General features: G+C 36.2%; 1 protein-coding gene, 1 long non-coding RNA gene and 1 other non-coding gene across 10 annotated transcripts in view; 1 reads left to right on the forward strand and 2 right to left on the reverse strand.

Moving 5' to 3' along the window:
* The window catches only part of LOC107999718 (sestrin-1), a 150,357-nt gene that overhangs the window by 64,743 nt on the left and 61,270 nt on the right, over window positions 1–24,344 (reverse strand). The window lies entirely within an intron of this gene.
* Window positions 110–4,191, reverse strand: LOC133665979 (uncharacterized). Its single transcript, XR_009829476.1, has 2 exons — window positions 2,423–4,191; window positions 110–2,298 (listed from the first exon to the last, which is right to left on the reverse strand). It is a non-coding gene; the product is annotated as an uncharacterized LOC133665979 (long non-coding RNA).
* Window positions 5,667–5,739, forward strand: Trnak-cuu (transfer RNA lysine (anticodon CUU)). Its single transcript has one exon. It is a non-coding gene; the product is annotated as a tRNA-Lys (tRNA).

Raw genomic sequence — 24,344 nt, forward strand, 5'->3', positions numbered from 1 at the left:
TGGGATTTTTTTTAACTATTCTCTTACAACACCTACGTAATGAAAAAAAAAATAAAAAAAATAGGTGAGCTTACTCTAATCTTGAAAAGATCTAAGAAAATTACCATGTACTAATTTAACAATTTTATTAGATGAATCATAAAATTAATTTTATTTTTTTCAAGATCATTAAAATGAAATAAAACTACTCTCAAGTATTTCTTCTTCTTTGTTTTATAAAATTCAATATAAAATGTATGATTTCTTATCGTGCATAATATTTTCTCCTTAAACAATTAGGCTCTCGTCCAGGTAACAAATATACAAATATTGTTACTTTTTGCTACATCCAATTTTTTATAAAATATTCAAGATGACGGAATATTTTTACAATCAAATGTTACGACGAAAATGTCACCAAAAAAAAAATCCTCTTCAAAAATTTAAAAAAGCTTTCGATAAAGCTCTTTTTTTTTATTTTCTTCGAGATTAATATTATTTCCATTTTGTTTATACGTCACAACAAATTGATTCGATTAAGGAAAAAATCTCGTTCCACTGAAAAGACTTATTGATCTTTTTCAAGATTAAAAGTATTCTAATTATAATACATTATTAACATTCCATGGAATACTAGGACGAAATCAAATCGAGAAAAATGAGACACAGCCTTGACACGAGAGAAGCACAGCCCGTGTTGTTTCACTAACGAGAATCGGGATTATCGTCGACTAATTAATTATCTACGGTTTTAACTTGCAAGACATTTTTCCACGAATCCTCAAATCCAATTTTTCCGTAATATCTCTGCCCTCTGCACCATCGCTGTTTCGCGATTCTCTTAATCGCCTTTTATAACTTCATGATTCCTAGCAAATTGGTCTCTCGTGAAAATATCTTTTCACTCGTTCCTCTGCTAATTATCGCTGCCCTCGTATCCAACGTTTACGCCTTTTTCGCTTGGTAGAAGAAATTCCAATGCGTATAATTCGTCGAATAATTCACGCTGATAACTATACGAAAAATATCTCGATAGCAAAACTACATAAGTAGGGTAAACTGAGGAAAAATACGCGATACTGTTTTATTGTAACGATTATAATTAAATTCCTATTATACTTCCATAGATATTTGAATTAAAAACTTAAATCTTGGAAAATTAATAACTCGAAAATATGATTTAATTTCTTTTTTTAATTTTAAAATTTCCCACAATGAACATGCGTTGAAATTTTGAATTTTGATTTCCATCGATCCCGTTTACATTACCATCCAATTACCATCCCAAAGTTTCGTTAGAAATAAAAAAAGAAAACTGTCCAAATATATTCACCAACCATTCCATAACGCGAACAAGATGAAACCTTTATAATTTCAAAGATTTTTTTTTTACCTTCTCTCTTGAAATTCGAGTTACTTCAATCGTATTAGAACTGGCTACCCAATAAAAGCAAGAAAACAACAGGGGGAGAAAGAGAGAGCAGTACATCCGGTACGACCAATGTTATTCCCTGTAATTGACTTTGTTCGGCCAGAGCCAGTCAGTTAGGTTCGAAACCAACGCCTTTCTTTTTATACCTCTTTTCGTCGTTTTTTACCAAGCATCGATCGCGTCTCGATGAACGATCACTTTGCAAAAACGACTTTCGCCATTGGCCAGCGCTTTGTGACAAAGTCCAAGGGGCCGATCATCCGGGAAAACGCGTCACGGTTCACGCGACACCGTGGCACGAATTACTTCGATCCGATTTTCCAGATCCCCGATTCGATCGAGATCGATCATTCGAGGGGATCGAATCATTGTGGATGGAACGTTAGGTGAACATTCAGGGTCATCGTCCAGCGAACGAGCAGGTCTGTCTCTCTCTGTCTCTGTCTCTCTTGGCTTCGAGCCACTGACTTCCCGATGTGTCAAGCTCTCAATATTAGAAGTTAGGCGGGCCACCTTTGTTCGGTAATCATTTCTCTTGGAACGTGGTTTCCTAAGAGTTTCGAGAAAGAAACTTTTGCACGAAATTGTGGTTAAGGGTGAATTTAAAATAGAATTTTGAAGTGGAAAATGAGCGAGACATTGAATATTAGACAATACGGATGGAGCTTTAAACAAAGTCTTTCTATATATTGTAAAGAATTAAATAATTCGAAAATTTATGTTGCGTCGAATAATTTGGATATTTAATAATTTGAAATTTTACTCCATCTCCTTAATTAAGCAAAGCTATATTAAAAAAATATATATAATCGATTATGCTCCATACACTCGCTCAAAGTTTCATTAAAAACAATTTTGTTGATTTTAATGGCTTGTTAATTGAGAACCTGTAACAAGAGACGAAAAATTTTATGACTAATCGTACCTCTCACTTTAGAAATTTTTTTGAATTTTTTTTAATTTAAATTACACGAAACCAATTAAAAGTGTGCACAATGAAAATTTTCTTACGCTACTTTTTTAAATACTTTTTCGTAAATCCTTGACCAATAATTCTATAATTCGCTTCATATTTTTATTTTTCAATTACAAAATTCTATTTAAGGCAAATTCCCAATTTACGAACGGTCGGGAATTAATTAATTCGAAAAAATCGAGGAGGATCATCCGTATTAATTTATTAAACTGTGCCACTGTTGCAAAATAAATGAATTCTTCATTTAGTAAATAATTATACATCACGTACGCAAGATCTTGCTTTTTTCCTCCAAATTCTTCGTAAAATATTACGTTATTATGTATTCATGTGCAAATGGACTCTTATTAATTGAATGAAAAAATCATAGCCAGTGGAGATAATTAAAACCGTTATTGCATAAACAACTTGGCCGTATAAATTTCCTTATCTTGAACAGGTTCGTGCAAATGGAATTTACCATATTTTCGATATAAACATTAAACAGTTTCTTATTACTTTCTCTGTATAAAAAAAAAAAAAAGAAACTAGCTTCTTTTTGCACTCTTAAGAAAAATATTAACTTAAATTCTTCTTTTTATCCGCTTTGTGTAATTAATATTCGATGTAAATCACTTTTTTTTTTGTAAACATTAAACGCTGGTTATACAATCTCTCCTATCCATTATAAAAATTTTTTTTGTACAAAAACTTCTGCGATATAAAATATATAAAATATATGCGTTATAACGAAACTTTTGCCAATTAAATATATAAATTTTTTTTCTTTCTACACACATCCATTCTCGATCAAATTTCTCTCCTACATTCCCAACTATCCTTTAAAAATTAAATATAAAAAACAATGCGTTATTCGCACACGCGTTATCAAATTTACCAAACACAATATTGCAATTATCATTATAGCAATTCCATGCTCATTAAACGACAAGCATAATAACAAATTTAACAACAAAATGCGCGATAATTACGCGATCTTTTTCTTTATTTTTTTTTTTTTTCCTGATCTGAATCACGTGATTCGTTACAAAAAAAACTAAGCCTCTACTTTGAAATTTGTTTCAATCGATCGAATAATTTTTAAAATTAATTAAATAATTTCTACGATCGTGATTTCGATCCGTCTCCCGTGAATCGTCGCGATCGACTAAGTAATAATAACAGCGGAGCGAGCGTGGCGCGTACAATGTTATGTTTATATATTGGAATTATAATATCGTTAATTACGTCGTTCTCGTTATCCTTCTCGTGCCTTTTAAATAATAACACATGGAAGGCGCGCGATCGTTAATTTATTACCGTATACACACGAAGTCTATTAATCACGAGAAGGAGAGAATGACTCGTTCGCGGAAACGACGTATCAATCGTCGAAGGAGAGAGCTGTTTTTTCCATCGTATACGTGGGTCTGAACACGTTCGTAATGATCGATGAACGACTTTTTTAACGATCGATTAGCCCGAAGGAATTTTTGTGAAATGAGATTTATGTGGAGGATTAATAGTTTCGTATAAAAGAAAGAAAAGAAAAAATAAAAATTTATAATTTTCCGATTTTTCGAAAGGCAAGAACAAATAGAAAATCCATCGAGGTTTATTATTTATCGAGTTTGTCAAGCAAGTGCTTGAAACGAGATGGAAAAAGAGCGAGATCTGCATTCTGCGAATTTAAAAAATTTTGATACAATAAATAAGCCTAAAAATTTATTTTTACATATCAACTTTTGTATTTGTTTCGAAGTGAATAGCAATATACTAATAACTTGTATATATACTATAAAATATACCATAATTATGATTATAAAAAGTATATTTTTGTTTTATTTATTATATCATTTACGTTCTTTTTAATTATTTAAATCTAAACCTATTAAATTTCATCAATCATTATTTCATCGATCCATTTTATTACAATTCCTTTAAATTCATCTCAAGAAAGAAAAAAAAACTCGATTCAACCAACATTTCTCCAATACCAATACTGCCAATACTTTTATATTTATCTAACTTTATATAATTTGAACTTGTCAGTCATAAATAGGTATAAGAAAGAAGAGAAAGCGGAACACTTCGTGCAACGACGTGTTTTATAACACATGCAGTCATTTATCTTAATTTTTCGACATTTTTATTTATCTATTTTTTTTTTCTTCCGTACCGACACTCCGTAATCTAGATTAATTTTACCTCTTCTAAAGTTTCAATCGTAAACCAACCAACCCACTTTGACAACCGATTAATTAAACTTTTGCCCACGATCTCAAACACACGTATCGAATCCAACAGATATCTTCTTAAATTCAACGTATATTTCTACGGATCTATCGATTCCAATAATAATAATAATAATAATAATATACGTTAATTGTATTTACGAATAAAATCAAAAAAGAACGATATAACAATATAATTGGGAAATAATCTGCCGACCATGCATACGATTCGCACACGACCCTTATACTATAGCACCTATTTACACGACATCTCATCGCGGACTTATCTCATCATGGATCGTATCGAAGATCCATTAGAAGCTCGTAAATACATGGTACATATGCGCGCACGTCGGAAAGCACGGTGATTAACCCAGAAAACCCGATGATCGTACATCGACCTGCGAGTGTACTCGCGGCGAGAGAGCAAGATACAGAGAGGAAGAAGGGGAGGCAGCCTGTTTCTAAGAATCTCAACGTGCTAGCAACCATCCCTTGGATGCTTGCCAAGCATCGGCCTATCGCAAATATAGGCGGTTAATGCTCGCCTCACACCGAATCTCCTCTCTCTCCCTGTTTCTCAAGGAAATTCATTGCTCCAAAACATATCCGCGTCTCCTTTGATCCGTGGTGGATGGGCACGGTACGCGGTCTTTGATGTTGTTTTCGATATTACAATAAAACGTTAAAAAAAAAGAAAAAAAAGAGAGAAAAGAGCGTCGATGATAATGTCAAAGAACCGAGTTCGTGATAAGGCGTGTTATCAATCGTTTTTTTCTTTTTTTAATACTCCTCTTTTTAAGATAAAGATACTGTCGTCCAATGGTATTGTTTGTCGAGAGATAAAAGAATAAACAACTCGTTGGATCAATTAAATCCTTGAATAAGCTTAGAAATATTGGCACAACGATTTCTTTGATCGGACCATTTCGGCGTCTTTGCGCTTATCAAAAAGTATAAATACCTTTCCAGGTGTGTTTAACAGGTTAATTGTTAGAAGTGGATATTTTTCCGAGATATCTGAAGAACGATTCCCAAGAGAAAGCGCGCTCGTGTTGGCAAGGTGGCCCGGCTAGCTCAGTCGGTAGAGCATGAGACTCTTAATCTCAGGGTCGTGGGTTCGAGCCCCACGTTGGGCGACGCCAAATTTCTTTTTTTTCTCTTTGAAAATATCGAAAAATCACGCAACATCGATATACAATAGAGATATATACAAGACTGAAGATTCCATCGATTCCAGATTCCACGTAGCTTTGATCCTACTTCTAATATTCGTTAAATTTTCTATAAAAATTGACTTGTATATTTCAAAATTTATATATATGTACTTGACTCCTGTTTTATTTTACTTATTAATCCGATATCTCGGTAAAAATGGATGCGATTTCTGCCCACGAATCGAACCGTCTCGGTAATTTTCCCGATCTGAAACAGGAAGCCGATGTAATGTAAATAACAAAAATCATCGTAATCTTATCAGAATCGAGAGGCAACGCGAAGGTAACGATTCTTACATGTTCGATTCGACGAGAAAAAAAAAAAAGGCACACCTGACACATCAGCAGCGTGACAAATCCGATTTCGTCCGATCGAAATAACCAGACGCGATGGCGTGATGTAACACGTTCGTGCGTTACATACGAGATCAGACGTTTCTTCGAACGCGTCAGATTCGTGGGATCCTTTAATGGATCTCCCTTGATCCTCGTGCTTGACTAATATTATCCGAGAAATTGGATAATAAATCCTATTTACCAATTAAGGAAGTTCTGTCGTTTCTCTTCTATGAGAGAGAGAGAAAAAATATATAATAATACACCCATTTGTTAAAACTTGTGTAATTCTGACAGACGAATAATTTTCTTTCTCGATCCTGCTTAGTAAGGTAGTAATAGCTTAGTAAGAAATTCTAATGTCCGAGGAATTGTAACAAATCTAGATTCTAACTAAGAAAGTTCCGTCATTATGGAAAATAATTGTAAAATTTGTGCACAAATTATATCATAAAGGATAATTGATTGAATTGTTCTCCACGTTCGATTCGATGATTATTTTCAAAGAATATCGTAATGATAATTAACCAAGGAAATTCTTTTTTACGATGGAAATTTACTGTATAAAATAAATCAACGTATAAAACTCGTAATAATCCACAAAACAGCTGCGAACGATCGAGAATTAAGATTATATCCATGATGAATTATACTTGGAATGTTGCACGAATGTCACAAGATCCGTGGATAAAAAATTTTCTCTTTTTCTTCCATTCTGCCGGACAATTATTATATACACGGAATTATGATTCACTCTTATCTATTTATCATCTAGATTCACCTCACATCATTACATATTATTACAATAACATTTCTCTCGAAGAAGAAATCTCACGCCTTACGCTTCCTCTTGCGCCTACATCAGAAACATCCGATTTATATCATCCTCCTCCATTCGATAAATACATCAATAGATACACACATTCGATAGATCGAATCAAAGAAAAAAAATCTTCCATTCGAAACATTCTCTCGCGAGCACGAACGCGAATTAAAATTTAAAACCAATCTCCCTTCCTTCCATCTAGTAAAAAAGAAGAAAGAACAACAAATCTATCTTGATTATTCAATTATTCCCACTGTAAAGACCTCCTCCTCCTCCTCCTTTTCCCCAAAAGAAAAGAAGAGAAGAGAAGAGTTGAGGACAGTTCGATCAGGACAGGTGCGCAGAGCCGGTGAAGAATCTTGGGAGGGAGAAGGGAGGAAGAGGTCGAAAGAAGAAAGATGGAAAGAGGGGAATGTTGAATAGGAGGTGAGATCGAAACGGTGCAGAATAGAAGGCCGGGGTGCCAGGTGTTTCGGAAAGTTATTTTTGATTGCAGTTCCGATGCGAGTACGTGCAGAGGGGGATAGGGCTGGTCCACGGAGTCGTGTATTTTTAGGTGGTGCACGGCATGCGGCACACCACCGCAACGTTTTCGACACGACCCGAAATAAAGTGTTTATCGAACTCGACTCGCGAGAGAGAGAGAGAGTGTACGAGGATCGTAATCAACAGCCTCTCGCGTCCCTGGCCGGCGAAAGTAGATCGGTTTACGGTATCGTGTAGGGAGACAATGCGTAATTAATAGCCCGTGACTCCTTCCGCTTCCTATCCACGCTCCTCTCATGTGCAACAACACGTTGGATCTGGTCGAGAACGATGATTGAAATCGTTGTGCGATGTGTACCACGAACTCATCATTTATCAAGTGGGAGCATTTAATGTATTTAAAGTTAGCTAAATTGTGTGCGTTTTGGATTGGGTATAGGGAATAATTTCGATTGTGGAAATTTGGAGAAAGGATAGCGGTGGTAATGCGATGCGTCAAGAGAAACGAAAGGTTGAGTTAATTGCTGACTCTCGCTACTGTGCTCGGCTTCGTCGCGTAACTTACTCGTTTCTTTGTATTCGTTTATTAAAATGTTGTATATATATATATATATTGAACAATCATTACGAATAATCTAACTGTATTTCGAATACTTTGTATCTTTTTTGCGTAAGTGCATCAAAAGTATCTGCTTGTAACTTTCTTAAAATTGGAAATGGAGAAGATAGAAGAAACGGAAAACAGGAAAGAAGAAATTGTAGAGCGTGGTAATTCTTATAAATATGAAATCGTATGATTAATTAGCCTAGAAATGTGCGTAGAACGGAAAATAAAATTCTAATCCGAGTAAAAATTTTCCCGCGCAACAACCTTGTTTTTTTTTTTTTTTTTTTTTTTATTAAGATATACCGATTTTTAAAGAGATTGGATTTTATGAATATTTAGACAAGAAACCAGAAATAGGGCGTTCGAGATATTCCAATCTTTATCTGTACGCACAGATTTTTAAAAATTTCGAAAAACAGAGCGATCACTTACCCCACACGTGCTAATTCGAACATTCGCCAACATTTTTGTTCATCCAAGCGTTTAAATTCTAAACGTGTATATATATATATATATTTATATATATATTCCTCATCAATAAAACATCTAAATCCACGTAATGACCACCTCCATAACAACGCTATCACGCTATAATTAAGCATCGATTCCGAGAATATAACAAACGAGAATACAACTAACTGGTGTAAAATTATCCGTAAAAATGACGTAATTAGATATTGAGGTTAATAATAGTATTAGGCGACCTTACGCATAAATCGAAAGAGTCTGGAAAAATACATTTTGTGAATTTTTACAAACTCAAGAAAACGTGTTCGACACGTTCAATTAATAATGAAATAAGAATATGTGAAATTATGTATCTAGGTCATAGTGCTCGTACCAGTATATAAATAATTAATTCTATATAACATTTGCAAAATTATTTTACCTCCTGTATTCGCATTTCGTAATATTTTTGATACGATATATCTAAAAAATACCTTTTTTTTCCTATACGAGAATGCGTATCGTTTATCAGAAAGAAACTAATGCGCAGTACGAGAGGTCATTCTGCATCACAACAGGTATCTCTGCTAATTGGAATATATATATATATATATATCTAAATTTGTTTAAATATATTTTAAGCGCTTTACAATCTATTCTTTTTTCCTCTCTTTAAGTATTTCTCGAAATACTCGTCTTGCGCAAATAAAAATGATAAGAAAAATTGAAAAGGAAAAGATAAAATAACGACAGATATGAATAATAACGTAACATATTCATTCGCGTAAAAATATACCTAACTAATATACGTAATACGAAAAATATTTGTTTGCCTCGATCGCACAATATCCACAATCTAATCTGTAACTCTTGTACCAAAACGCGAAGACGTAAGACCACCAATTCGGATTCCTCGATTGACAGAGCGAGACGAATTACAACTGTTTACAGAGGCATACACACAGATAAAAAGTGGGCTGGAACGAGAAGAAAAATTTCACGCACGTGTCCGAATGTTCGGAAGGGAGATAGATAGAGCGTATAGAGAATGATCCTCGGCCGACTTTATCTACGATTTATCGTGGATTGAGAAGAATTCACGGATGGTGGGCGGGGTATCGATGAAAGTTGCCACGGGGTCGACACGTGATAATGCCAGCCCATGAGCTTCGAGGAACGCACGTGTTCAAAGAGGAATGGCGAAAATGCCGCTCCAAAGTGGCCACGACGACACGGATGCCGTTTTGTAAACGCGTCCGGGTACAGCTATTTTCCGACTGTCCTAATTCCAACGTGAGACTGTTTGCCGGCAGATTTTGATGGGATCGAAACGGAAAACAATTATGCTTCTCTAGCGAGGAGAAAATATTATTTTGCAGATCGGTTCAATAACGTGGAAATGGCATATATTGTAAGATCGATGTTAATTAATATCGATGATGTGAAATGTAAAAAAATATTTAATTGCTGAATCGTATTAACCGTGTTATATTTATTTAGCGTGGTAATAATTTTAATATTCTATGAAAGGAAATAATCCTTTGATATTCTTGTCACCTTTTTTAATTAAAATTTCTGGAAATGTATCGATTTTGAAATGACAGCCTATGAATTCATTTACACTAGTTTCTATATCGACGTGTTTACTCTGCGTTGTATGTGCTCTAATGTACGTCATAACAACACGTACCGCACACAACATTAATTTTTGCATCAGAAAGATACCGACTGTTCCAATTGTTACATAATATAATCAAATGACTAAACAAACTTCTCAAGTTTCTTTTTATTCCCAATAATTAATCAACATGATTGCACACAAGCAGAAGATCAAGTTTGGCAGCCGTCCATCCTATCAAGATATTATTATTTCTTACTTAACAAATTCACAAGATGTTGGAATTCATATGTGACGCAACGCCACGAATTCCAATATATTAAAAAACAAACGTATAGAAGCGTGTACGCGACAATACGCAATGTTTTCGAGTTCCATTTGTATCAACTTGTTTGAAAACAAGTTGAATAACACGTAATAACGCAACAGGCTACTTACGAGGACACGTAGCGAGTTCACGTAGAGCGAGAGGCGAGATTTATCTACGACTGAATGACGCGTAAAATTTCTGGTATTTGTGTTGAATAGGACGGGGGAGGCTGAAAATAGTTGGCTCTGTTATTTCAATAAGTCTGCACAACGTTCGGTCACCGATGTAACGAGGCTTTCCGCGATCCTGTTGGATGGACTCCATTGTCGCGTATATTCAACCGACTGTGAAAATGGCCCCCTAAAATATTGCAAAAGGCACGTTTCCAATGCGTACGCGCGTAATTCGAAAAACATTGCACTCACGCACAGCACACACGGGCACCGACAACGGGCGTAATAATAGAGACGAGAAAATTGATTGGCTTTCGGCTACGTGTTTTTACACGCAGGCCCTAGGGTGGCAAGGGTGCACCGAGTTTATAGTCTCGGAGCCGTTCTACTTAATCGCAGAGGACGTGGGTTAGGTAGAAATAACCGTCAGTGAGACATCAAAGTTTCAATTTGTCCACAAATCGGCATCTTTCATGGTGGAATGATCTTGAGCAGAATGAAAATTAAAATAATAAAGTTTCTTCTTTTCTTTCTCTTTTTTGGATGCATTTTTTTAACGCTCCATTTATTCCCATTCGATCTCTCGTAATTTTCAACGAGTCGCTCGATGAATAATAAAATAAAATGAAACATCAGCCAGACCAAGCCAAGAACAATACTTGAAGAAAGAAAAGAAAAGAAAACTTGCCACGCTTTTTATTACAAATCCGTAAAAAAAAAAAAAAAAAGAAACAAGCTCATCGATACACATTCGAGCTTACAGCACACTCGAAATGGCATTGCACGCAATCGGAAATTCGATTAGCTGTTATACGGTCGCGTATGAATCATCGGCCAACGTTACAGCCGTTTCACGCTCTTCTAATCGCGACTGTAAAACGAAACACCGAAGAGAAGAATAAAAAAAAAAAAGAAAAAAAAAAAAACGAAAGGAAAAATCGAGCGGTCAGCGACGAATGACTCACATGGCCACCACTCTTCTTCGTTGCAATGTTATTTCAGTGTCGACCGAGCGAAATGATAGGAGTGAAAGTGTAAGTATACATACTGTTAACACGATGCATATCGCCTGATGCAATTGTTAATTAACCAAAATCGACTGACACGCTTCGACCGCTTTGACTGAAGAAAAAAATTTTGTTTGAGTCATTTTTTTAATGGGGGAAAAAGCCGACCAAAATCTCTTCGCGATTTTTATTATGATCTTTTGACCCGCAGGAATTTTCACGATAATCGAATGGACGAGTTATCGTGGACGATACGGATCGTTAATTAAGATGGATGGTAAGGATAACGGAAGAATTCGTAAAATCGATTCTAATCTTCAATTGCTTATATCTCGTTACTCGATTGATCGGTGTATAGATATAAATTTCTTCTGCGATTTCTTTTTTCTTTGCCACGTGTCGAAGTGACTTTAAGGCGAAGGATCGGAGTGTAGTGGAAATTTTTAATTCTTAGTGGAAGGCTCGAATTGATTTTACGATCGATGATTCGACGAATTTTCGTGCTTCGATTAATCGTGGAATTTTAAAATTTTAACGCGGTAGAAAAATTATATTTTCATTGTCAATAATCTTGGAGTCTAGTCGGTGAGATTACAGCTGTAAAATTTCTTCAAAATATATACAATGGAGGAGCAGATTTAATTAATTAATCGAGTCATGCCAAAAAGTATTGTCTTCGGTTGTCCTTCATACTTTAAGAAACAAGTTTGTCAATGGTGCATCGCGAAATTTGTTTACTTCGATTTTGTTGGCAATCTGAGGTAAATTGTTGGCTAAGGCTGATCGAGTACTCGGAAATTAGCACTATTTTAACCGTAAATGTTCGATTTCGCCCATGCAACTTGTCGTCTACCTTGTTTTCGACTCGTGTGTGTACAGAGGAATGACGTCAAGGGAGCGAATAACAGAATCCATTTAAACAATCTAAAACTCATCTTGAGTCAAGATTTCGAGCGTAATATTATAATTCTTCGAGTGTCTTCACAAGATTCGTTGCCTACATTAACACAAACAATTAATATCAAACTTATCGTCTTGACGAATTTCGGTTTTAAAAAAAAAGAAAAATTCGATTTCTTTCTGGAAAATAACAACAATTTATCGAGACAAAAGTTATACTTATTAATTATTTTCGTCAATCATTTACACGAAGGATGAAATATATAAATATATATAATTTTATTTTCGTTATCGGGTAATCGATCAAAATTTGTGTTATCATAAATGATAGGATTTATTAGAAGACGATTTCTTTTAAGATTATTCTTTTGCGTTGTAACTTTATAATTCGCCTTTTCCACGTATGCATATATGAATTCAAAAACTACTCGAAAACAAATATTCTCCTTATCTAAAAAAAAAAAAAAACGATATGGTAATAAAAACATTTCGTTAAAAATAAATAACTATTAACCGATAAAAAGAATTACGCGTACAATATTTTCCCAAAAGTTTGGAATCATTTTCCTCTTTATATTATAATTCTATCAATTTTTTTTTGTATATATAATCTTCCAAATCTATCATATAAATCAAATAACAAATCAAGCTTCGATCGAAATACTTTTCGTTTTGTAAATATGCATTCAAATTACAAAAAGAAAAGAAAAAAGAAAAACAATCTCGACCATTTGATGAAACAACGAGAATAAAATCGGAGACGCGTAAAGAATAAGCCACGGTTGGCAACACGCTTTACGCAACATTAACGAATATACGTGAACGAACGGAGAAGCGGTCGGCTGCGTGTCGTGTCGAAGCAAGAGAAGAGGCAGGTGAAAAATATCCAGGAGAACGCGTAGTACCTAAACTCGGCCGCGCGGGTAATTATAATTTCCCGTCATCCTGACGAATCTAAATGATTCTCGAAAATTGTTTCGCAACCGGTGGGCATAAACAAGCCAAAGATATCGTCCAACGTTAGCTCACACGCAAAGGTAAAGATAGAACTCGCTCGTTTCGCGTTTGCACGCGCGCGACCGTGTAATAGGCGGCGGTGGCATATTATTTTTGGAACACCGGGTAGATGACGATCGGCCTCAAACCCGCTCCAACGCATCCCCCGATCATCCAAATGTTTCGCGTGCTAGTAAATTCTTCAGAGAGCATAATCGACATTCGCCGATAAACCGATCGAAACGCCGGCCATCCCCAATGTTTATTGGAACAGGTCCAAAGAAAGGGAAAAAGAGGGAGGGAGGGAGGGAGGTGTTTTCGTTTCGACCGAATGCAGTAAATTTCAATGATGATATATTATTGCATCTTGTTCTTGTAACATTGTGCGGATCTCGATCATCTGGATATCTCTTGCGCGAAATTTTAATACGAAATGCTACTTTTGCGTTATATTGGGGGGAAAGGGAGAGAGGGAAATTTATTCGAGAGGGAAATAGAGATCTCTAGAGAGTTATTTTCCATCGGTGAGTGAAAAATACGATCGAGTATTTTAAATACCTTGATCTTGTTGGATCTTTGTTCCGTTTCACAAAATAATATTTTTCGTAAATATTAGGAAATTTGAGAGTATTCCATTCTCTCGAGATATACTCGTCTTTCCAATATAGCGGTGTGATACTACGTACGTGGAAATCTCGAGAGCTTTACTTTCTTTTTTTTTTTAAACGCCGCCGAAATTCTTAGGCTGCAGTTTCCTGGCGAAATACATCAGAGTTTTTGAATACATCAGAGAGATGAAATAAATGCGATAAAAGTTGGATAATTGCCCGGGATGATCTACGACGGAAGTGTAAATTACCCGTCCACGCGCTGGATTTTCCTTTGACACGCTACGAGATGAATGATATATTCGTTTTAACACTCGTCCTTCCTCCTATTTCACTCGTTACCTTATGTTCTATGTTATACAAAATATCGTAGAGAAGGATCTTTGATCTATATTGAAATCAATATTTCGATTTCATCGAGTTCGGGGATGATCTCGTGGAGTTTTCTTCAAGTCTTATCCGTATTTTTATCGTTATTCCAAACGTACACAAATGTAACACAATGTTTAACGGGATGAACAATGAGCATGAAAAAGAAATTTCTCGATAATAAATAATACTTTACATTGATCGTTGAATTACCGTTAATTTTTTTTCGTCCCCTGTGTACCAACTCCTCCATCTCTTCCCTGATAAAAATAAGTTACTATCGGTGCTCACGTACAAAGAACAATATTTGCCCGACGAGTGTATAATCGTAAAAGATTACTCGCGTTCTGCAATCTGCTGTACAAACTTGGGAACACCGCAAACAGAAGAGGATGTTCAATCGTATTGTTTCCAAGTACTAAGACAAATATCTATACTTCTTCTTTTTTATTTAGTTTTTGATACCAAGTTAAAAAGAAGAAGAAGAAAAAGAGGAATAATTAAATCAGCAGTTATTCGTGATTATTCGTGAAGACGCATGTAAATATCAATCAGAAAATGATCGTGGTTCGTGAAACTTGGAAACAAGTTTTTTTGAAACTTTTCTTTTCCATTTTTTTTATTCAAAATAAGTTCGTTCATAAGTCATTTTTTAATGTAATTTTACGCGAAGAAAAGAAACGTGAAATTAAATTTTTCCAAGCCAAAAAAATTGGTACTCTGTGAATCTGTAGTTTCAATAATTTTAGAAATAAAATTTCTCATTTTTTAAGATAATCGATAAATAATTTCTTTGAAAAAAAAAAAGGATAAGAGAGGAGAAATTTGAATTTCACGAGTCAGGTTTCGCGACCCATCTTTAGATTTTACGTGTCAAGATTCGAGAACAATAAGAATTGTTCGATGTAAATAACAAACACACCTGATGAATTTGCATACTCGAAATCGAGCCGTTTTAATATCGGTGTCCATATAAAGAGGACAATCCTTCATTGTATCGATCGGCTCGTTTAAAATGACACATCATTTATCCGACGAGAGGCAAGCTATCTATCCCTTTGATCTGATGCCAGTGACGTTCGACAAATGTACGTGTTCCGTTACTAAATCATCATTAAAGGGATACAAATTATGCGTTATTTTCTCGAGGCTGCTTCTGCATTAATCACAATTTTAAATGGGAAGAAAAATGAGAGGAAAGAGGACGCGGAATAAAAATGATCGATCGACCTGTTGATAAGAAAGATAATCAAATCAAATTTGATTTCTTAAACTTTGGTAATAAAAGAATATTACCTCAAAATAGTAATCCAATAATTAAAATAAAAGTTTGTCAAATTTTTAAAATAAACAAATAAAACGAAATCATCGAGGAATATTATTTCCTCGAATTAACTTTACCAATACCAAAATTTCTAAGGATAAAATAATCGACAAGTTTCGTTTCCTGAAACGTCAAATTACTTTGTTAAAATTTTAAGAATTGAAAAAACTGTTTATTTCGAATGAGATCAAAGATAGATACGATAATCGCGATAATAATTAAAGTATTAAGTAAGGAAAATTAAGGAACGAGAGCAAATGCAAATTGGCCTTAATTCTCTGACTGCCATATGTTAATTTGAATAAATATATTCATCGATCGATACGAGCAACAAATTGACGAGATGCCGAGATTTATCGACACGCTATCGAGAGAAGACTGCTCGCGGATATTATGCAATCGAGAGAATATCTGGCGTCTCGCTCGATGTGCAACAAGTGTCTTGCGCCGCGACAAGCTTATTCGGGGAAAATTCAAATTCGATTCCGAGGAATATTCCTTTTATTTTCCATAAAAAAAAAAAAAAAAGAAAAAGGTATCTTATCGATGATTGATTGCTGTAAACAAGTTACACGTGTATGCCTACTTCGTTTCAATTATCAGCTGATATTAGAATAAGCGATAATTATTGCAAAGTGGATCTATCCATTTCCTTTTCATTCCTTAAGAATTTCCTAATTTTTCTAAATATTTCAAATATTAGTCATTTATCGCGATTCGCGAGCTTGTTTTCCTTTTTACAAAATTTCGTAATTTTATATGTAAAAATTATAATAGCAACATTCTTTTTTCCCCTCTTTCTCAATCTCTCGAATATCTCTCAGTTATCTCTCGCAAAATCGTTATTGCTTAATTTTTTTTAAATATTTCATTAGATTTTATAAAATTACACACCGATAATACAATACAAGTTGCATCGATGCAACTCTTTTTCCCTTTATTCTTCTTGGTTGGACGAATGAAAATCAAGAATAAATAATAGATCTACGTATACGCGTTAATTCTTTCCTATGTTATACAAAATACAAAAGAAGCTCTGATCTGTTTTTAAATTAACCCCGAATCGTTTATTCCCACGGTAAAAGTTTTGAAATCCCTTCGAAAAAAAATTTGACCGAACAAAAAGACGCCGAGGAAAACGCTGATTGCTCGAAACGAAAAATTGAATTTTAATAATTCAGGTTTATTAATAGCTAAATAAATCTTGGGTATCGTCACGAATGCGTCAACAATAATGGCGTGAGCATGGACGATCGACGGAACGAGGGTGTGGCATCTCTTTACGTGCTCTTCGCGTGGACTTAAGGTAAATAAGGCGATAAACCCAAGTGTTTACCGGTCCCAATGATGGAATCTATCCTCCCGCGATAGAGAGTGCGCGGCTATTAGATGTTATTACATAAAAGATAACGGGATAGCCAACCTACTTTGCTCGTGAAAGATTATCTTTTTACGTAACCCGTTGCCAATCCACGATGATATTTAAAGCACTTTGCACTTGGTTACGGACGTGTTTTACGGAAGGGATGAATCGTCGCTTAATAGAAAATTTATACGAAATCGCTTTTCCTCGCTTTCCACCCGATGTTGGAATTTAAGAAAAATCTGGAGGAAATAAGGAGGAGGAAGAAGATGAACTTAAGCGCGTGTGCATGGAATAGAAGTATACACGCACTTCGCAAGAAATAAATAACATTATTAGAGATTTATTTAACTTCTTCATGATCACAATCGAGATACCTTCGTTATTTGTGTATATATATATATATATATGTATAATTTACGAGAGTTCTCAAAGAACAAATAAAAATCCATTTTATTTTCGTAAGATCTAAGATCAACCCTTCCTCTTCCCGAAGTTTATACACAACACTTCAAGAGAACACTTCACGCTCCGCGTCAAATATTTGGTTCACCTATACGACAAATATTGATGTGAAAAAAAAGAGAGAGAGAGAGAAAAGGAAAAAATCACGGATAACTATAAATATTAAACCTGTTAGCAAGTTAAAGATTCGATAAACGAATCGTTGACCCAGTTACCACCCCATGGCAGACAAACTACTCGTGCGCGTAGTTGAAACGACCCGCGAGAAAACCAGTCCCGTTTCTATCTAAATGGCTCGCGTACCGATCCCTTATCAGACGTAATCAGAGAAGCTGTGCAACGTGTGATTATCCATCGTTTCAAAACGAATTATCCCGATTCGTACGTGTATTCCCTCCTATGGATATACACGTATTGAACGATTTTCACGTCGAATTAATTGAACGACACGCGGTTTATGTAAGCGCGCATTTAGACCAATTAAATCTATTTGTAACATTGCCACTTGTGTCGCGTTATCGCGTTTTGCGTAAAGCATTTTTCTCGAGTAGAAACGAAAACATGTATATATATATATTCGTGTATTTATGATATATGTAAATTGATAATCGTAATGGACCGTGTCTTATGAATTCAATAGGATTCATTCGAGGAGAAGTTGCATGAAATTTTCGTTCGTTGTTGGGAAAGGGCTATTCGAAGTTCGATAAGATTCTACTTTCGTCGCGTTTATCGCTTTCCACTCGAGCGTGGAGAAAAATAATCATCGCGATACTTGAGATCAGTGTCTCCCAACTTGCTTTCTTTACTTGTTTGCATAGAAATTTGTCGCGCGTATAGATAGAAGAAAATCTTCGTGAAGCGAAACGTTTCATAAATTTCAGTTGGAAATATTATCTGGCCATATTGTTGAGTTGTTCTTGAAAAGTTAAAAACGTTAAAAGCAGGAAAGATTCGAAAGATTAAACGTAAAAATCTTTCCTTCTCGAACAAACACGCCTCCTCCGCCTTTAATATTTTCGATCTAAACTTGCTCGAAAATTCAAAACGGTACTTCAACGAGCATTTCCTATCTCCCCATTCGAATGAAAATAGAAACGGGTCCATAAATCGACAGATCTATTAATAAGAATCAGACGTTTCGTCTCCTTGAAGTCTGCCATGCGTATATGTATACACTACGTGTTCTATCCTATACGTGTTCAGCTTGCGAACGATAAACCTCCGATCGTTAAATCTCCCAAAACCTGTCAAAACAACACACAGGCCACTTCGACAATTTCACATTTCGCACACTCGAATGAAAATAGAAATAGCGCATAAATCGACAGATCTATTAATAAAAATCACCCGTTCCGTCTCCTTGAGGTCTGCCGCCTGCATTTCCTGTACCACCGCGAATAATAACGCCAATCGATTCTGCCAAATCCTATCAAAACAACTCCGACAAATTTCCCATCTCCATTCAAATTAAAATAGAAACAATCGAATAAATCTGCTCGACTGTCCCCTACCGTATGCATTTTCCTCGTATACGTGCATACATATGTATGCGAAACGATAAAAACCTTGGATCGTTAAATCTTGCAAATCCTGTCGAAACAGGAATCACCTCGACGGTGGTTTTTACATTTCCATTCGAGTCAGAAATATCGGCGTATAAATCTATCGATAAAAATCACTCTCGTCCCGTCCCTCTTTCAAAGTATGCATCATGTTTATCACGCCAACAGTTCCGTGATTAAAATCCGGCGAATCATCCCGCAGAAACCGACGATTTTCCACCTCGAAGCGAAAACTCTAACCCCCAACTGTACAATATAAGAAGTATAAACGAAGACAGATAAAAATCGTGTATCATCGATCCATGCCTCTCCTCGAGCGTCTCTCCGCGCTTATTGTGCGTTTCCTTCTACATGCTACGTGCGTTCGGAACGATAAAACTGATCGCCGTTGTTCGCACGTGCTCTCCCGTGCAGATGCACGCGTGGATACTTTTGATACGTGACATCATTCCAGCGTTCGTGGCGGCGGACACCGTGCAACGAGGAACTCCGTTTCAAGGCCTGCTATGAAATTCATCGGGCGGCCGTAAAACTTGAGTAAAACCGCGGTGGACGAGGGACGCGGGGAGGGAAGGATTGGCGAGAAGAAGGAATCCGATGGTGAAACGGTAAACATCCATCCTCTTTGTTCATCTTCGTAGGCGCGACTTCGGCGCAAATGTATCGCGAATGAATAAATAGGTGTTTGCGATGTTCGCGCGGATGACTTGTTCCTCGTTTATCGAGACGAGACGAAGTGTTAAGAGGCTGAGAAAGATCGATCCTCGAGAATGACGAACGATGGTTTTTACACGGTAGAGGAGGAATTCGAAGGGGGTGTCCTCGAATCGAGAGACGAGATTTACGAGGACATTTTATAATAGACGAGCTCCAATTCCACCGAATTGTTGTGATTATTCGAGCTAAATGGATCTTCGGGGAGATTTAAGAATATATCGGAAGATCCGGAAGAATTTATTTTCATTGGGAAACTCTGTTTTCAGGAGGGATACACTGCCTCTATTATTCTTTATAAAAATATATCTCGAAATTTTGTTAAATTCTACTATATTCTTATATACGAGAATTCGATCAAATTCCAGAGAACAATATTATTCCACGAACGTGAAATTCTTCGTGGGAGAGAATATTCGTGATTCTCGAATTTTCTCTCTCTCTCTTTCTCGATTGGAACGGGGACGCAAATCGATCCGCAATAAAGTATGGAAGGAGGAGAGGAGATAATTGGTCGGGACTTGATGGCGTAATAGACGAGAAGGGAAACGAGACGGCGATGATAAAACGCATAAAGCTCGTGGTGACCGAGTCGGAAGATAAAGTTGCACATTGGTGCAGCGTGATAAACAATGCGAAAAGGCCGGGCAAAAGCCGATAAAAGGCCGGACGAGACGATGTTACATGAGTTGAATCGCGAGGATTCAGCTCTGCGTTAAGATAAACAAGGGGCGCCGCCATTGCAACTTGAATAGACAATGATACGATTATATATCTCGTAATCGCGTACAATTATAAACGGATTTCCAATCTGTGGATCGCGACCTCAAACGCGGAGGTTATTCTTAGCATTTATTTGAATATTGGTTAATATTAGTCGGCTCTGTTCTCTGTTTCAAAAGAGAGGGTGATTCTGTCGTCAGAAAGCCTTTGATCTCTCGATTATAACTGCTTGGTCGATTATAGCCGATAGATATCAAAGGTCGATACACTGGATCGATTAAGATATATATATATATATGTATGTCAAGAGAGATAATTATTAAATTATTAAGTTGAAATACGTTTATTTTTGATCTTCTCTTCTTTGTTATATTTAGCAGATAATATATTGGGACGAAGGGGATTCTAGAGGGCAAGACGAATAGAAAACTTCACGTGCATCGATTGAAGTTTGTTCGAGTTGAGTTATTCATTTAAGTGGAGATGAAGTGAGACAAACGACCTATCTTGAATAATCATTTTGTGCTTGTTACTTGATACACAAATATATCGATGTATATAAATAAGGGTGGATAATTCGGTGAGAAAAGATTAGATAGACTATTTGGCTGGATTATAAAAAACAATATCGAGAAAAGATAAGAAAAGAAGAGAAGAGATATTATTTGAGGGGAGGGGGATATCTGTTCCAAGTTAGATATACACGAAAGGAAAGAAATCACTCGTGGATACTTTTTGAACTTTCGTTTGGCAAATGAATTGGTTCCCTAGGAACACAAATATCGTCGATGAAGTTGGGAAAGATATACGTCAGAAGTATACGTATGCGCCTATCGTTTCGAACGAGCTTCTTCTGTTTGGACACTAAATAGTTGGCCAAAGATCGTATGCAGATTTATTCGGAGGGAAAATAAACACACGTGGTGGACAAGCTGACGGCTGTTGGGACTATTTTCGAGTCACGTTCATCCGCTAATTTCGCATACTGGAATTATGTGTGTACGAAATTGGAATCACGGTTTGAACAGCGATGTATACAAATCTTATCGTGACAAGAATCGTATATTTATATGCATCAAAAATAGTCAACAACCATCTTGGAATATAGGAACGGTATTATCAATGCGCGTGTTGATATCTTTTTTTCAGAATATAGATTTATCGTATATAAGTAAGATCGGGTAACTTATAGTGGAATATACGTGCACTCTGTAAATCGAACTTAAATAAAAAGAAATCGAAGAATTCGCAACAATAACGATCCTTGTCCAATTTCAATTATAAGATCCGAAACGTCTTTATGATTCAATTAGATACAGTTCTCCTGCGGTATAATTACAGATAACACTTTAACAAAACATTCATTGTATGTATATATATATATATATATATACTGATTATACAAAATGCAATATAATATAAATTTAAATTTAATTCAATATGTAAAAGTTAATGCTGCTGCTTCGGATATAAACATTACACGATACTATATTAATTCTGTACAGATATACGATATATATTTTTAGCCTTTCTGGAAAAGGACCAAAATCGACAAGGTTTATTTTCGTAATTTCTAATAACTCGTTCGAGACACAATGAATCCCAAAGACAACCCACTATTTCTTTATATTCCCTCGCATTTTTTTTATCCCTATCTATTTCAAGCGTATACTCGATTTGTCTCTTCAACTTTTAATAAACAATTAACAACGTAACAACGTGGAAGAAGAGAAACGCAATGGCGGATGAACCAAAAAGCGGAACCTCGATCGAGATCGTATCGTTTAGATCCAAGAATTTCCGACCCGCTGTTTACGACACGCGATTGTTTACAAATCGTGAAGAGAACCGCGGATATCCTCCACGTGGAGGAGTCGCGACAAGGCAAATTGGATTCGCATTTGGCGGGACGCCCGTGTATTTTATCGGGTACGTATGATATATCGATCAAAACGGTGCCCTCCTTCTCGTCTTATGTCCCCCTGACCCCTGTCCGGATTACGAAAGGGCGGAAAGAAGCGGAGTTCCAGACGAGGATCTCTGTGAAAGAAAATTATGCGAGTCGAAGGAGGTTTTTCCAATCGCTTTAAAACTGGAAAAAATTGGAGCAACTTGAACGTGAATTTAGCGAATCAATTTCAATAAAGGCTTTATATTAAGAGAAGTTAATACAAAGTGATCCTTGGTTGACCCGTTTATAACGATCTCGGCAAAAATCGCGCGTGATCGTCAAGATTTTCATTCAGCGTATAGATAGATTTTCTCGTTGAAAAAGAAAAGTCTCGCGTTGGATCGTGTTGGTTTGCATTTAACAAAGAACAACGCAATATCACGACACGTGTAACATTGTTCGTCGAACGCGAACAAAAATGCGAACACGGCGCCGTCATACGCGCGCCGCGTGTACACCCCACACTTGACGTACTTTATTTGTTGACAGATTTCAATTTCGGCTGGTGTGTTTACCAGACATTAACGAGATCCTAAAGATATGTGAAATTGTTTGGCGCCAGAAATAAACGATTATGTGTTATGTGTACAGATACGTAAGAACAACCGTTGTCTCGTGGAACATCTGTATATCAGGAGGAACGCTCGAGTATTTTCCAATTTTTATTATATAAAAAAAAAAAAATCGATCTTTGAATGACTTGTCAAAGAAATGGAACAGTTTTTTTTCAACTTTAAAGCAGTTCGAATATGAACACGATATGAGCGATAGTACAGTTAGAGATAATTCGTGATAATAGAGAGCATTCTCATTTCATAATTTTCGATTTATTTTTAATCGCGTAGAATTCTCCGCTTCTGCAATCTGCATCTTCCTGATTCAACCATTATATTATGTTATCATTAACCAGACACCCTGCACACCAGTATATTACGTACACACCTTTTTTTATTACACGTTACATTATACTCGTTTGCTCGACGATTAAACTTGTACCCGTACGTAATTGTTGTCACCCGACAACAATATATCATTTGCAAAAATAATCACCGTTCCTCCCACTATCTCTATCTCTATTATTAAATCTGTTCGCACAATCTCGATGACGAGTGATTTATCGTCCGTGTTCGGTCCTTTTACGGATTAAAAAAAAAAAAAGAAAAAAAAAAGAAGAGGAGGAGAGACGGAAACGAAGTGCAAACAACTGTTGAGCGGGAACGAGAAAAGGAAAAACCGTCGGCGATTCAGCAGCACGCAACGGAGAAGCGGACACGATTACCGAGCCGATAATTGATTAAATTTTTAACGTAAACTTATGACCCAGATGCTGGTCGTGGAAGGGAATGACTGACGAATATATTACTCGTACGATCGAACGTACGAGCAGGAAATCGCGCATCGTTCGCATAATAAGAGCAAACGATTATTCCTTATCTGTTACGGTATCGGCATCGCTATCGTCGTGTTCGCGCGTGCGTGTCTGCGTGCACGCGAAAAAATGCGGGGGCCGAGGCGCGCTGCGTACCAATGCGCGTTTCGATTAGCGGGGATCGCGATGTAACGCGTGTAAAACCGGGCCGCTATTACACTTTCGACCGACCTACTTCTCTTGTTTTTGTATCATACGCCCAGTTAAAGGCCTAGGAATTCTGATAGAGAGTTGTTGCAAGTCGATAAATTTGCGCGGCACAGCTTTTAGATGTAATTGCATCAAACTTCTCTTGAGTCGTTGTAAATAA

Source organism: Apis cerana, linkage group LG4, assembly GCF_029169275.1.
Source record: "Apis cerana isolate GH-2021 linkage group LG4, AcerK_1.0, whole genome shotgun sequence".
Classification (NCBI taxonomy): Eukaryota; Metazoa; Arthropoda; class Insecta; order Hymenoptera; family Apidae; genus Apis; species Apis cerana.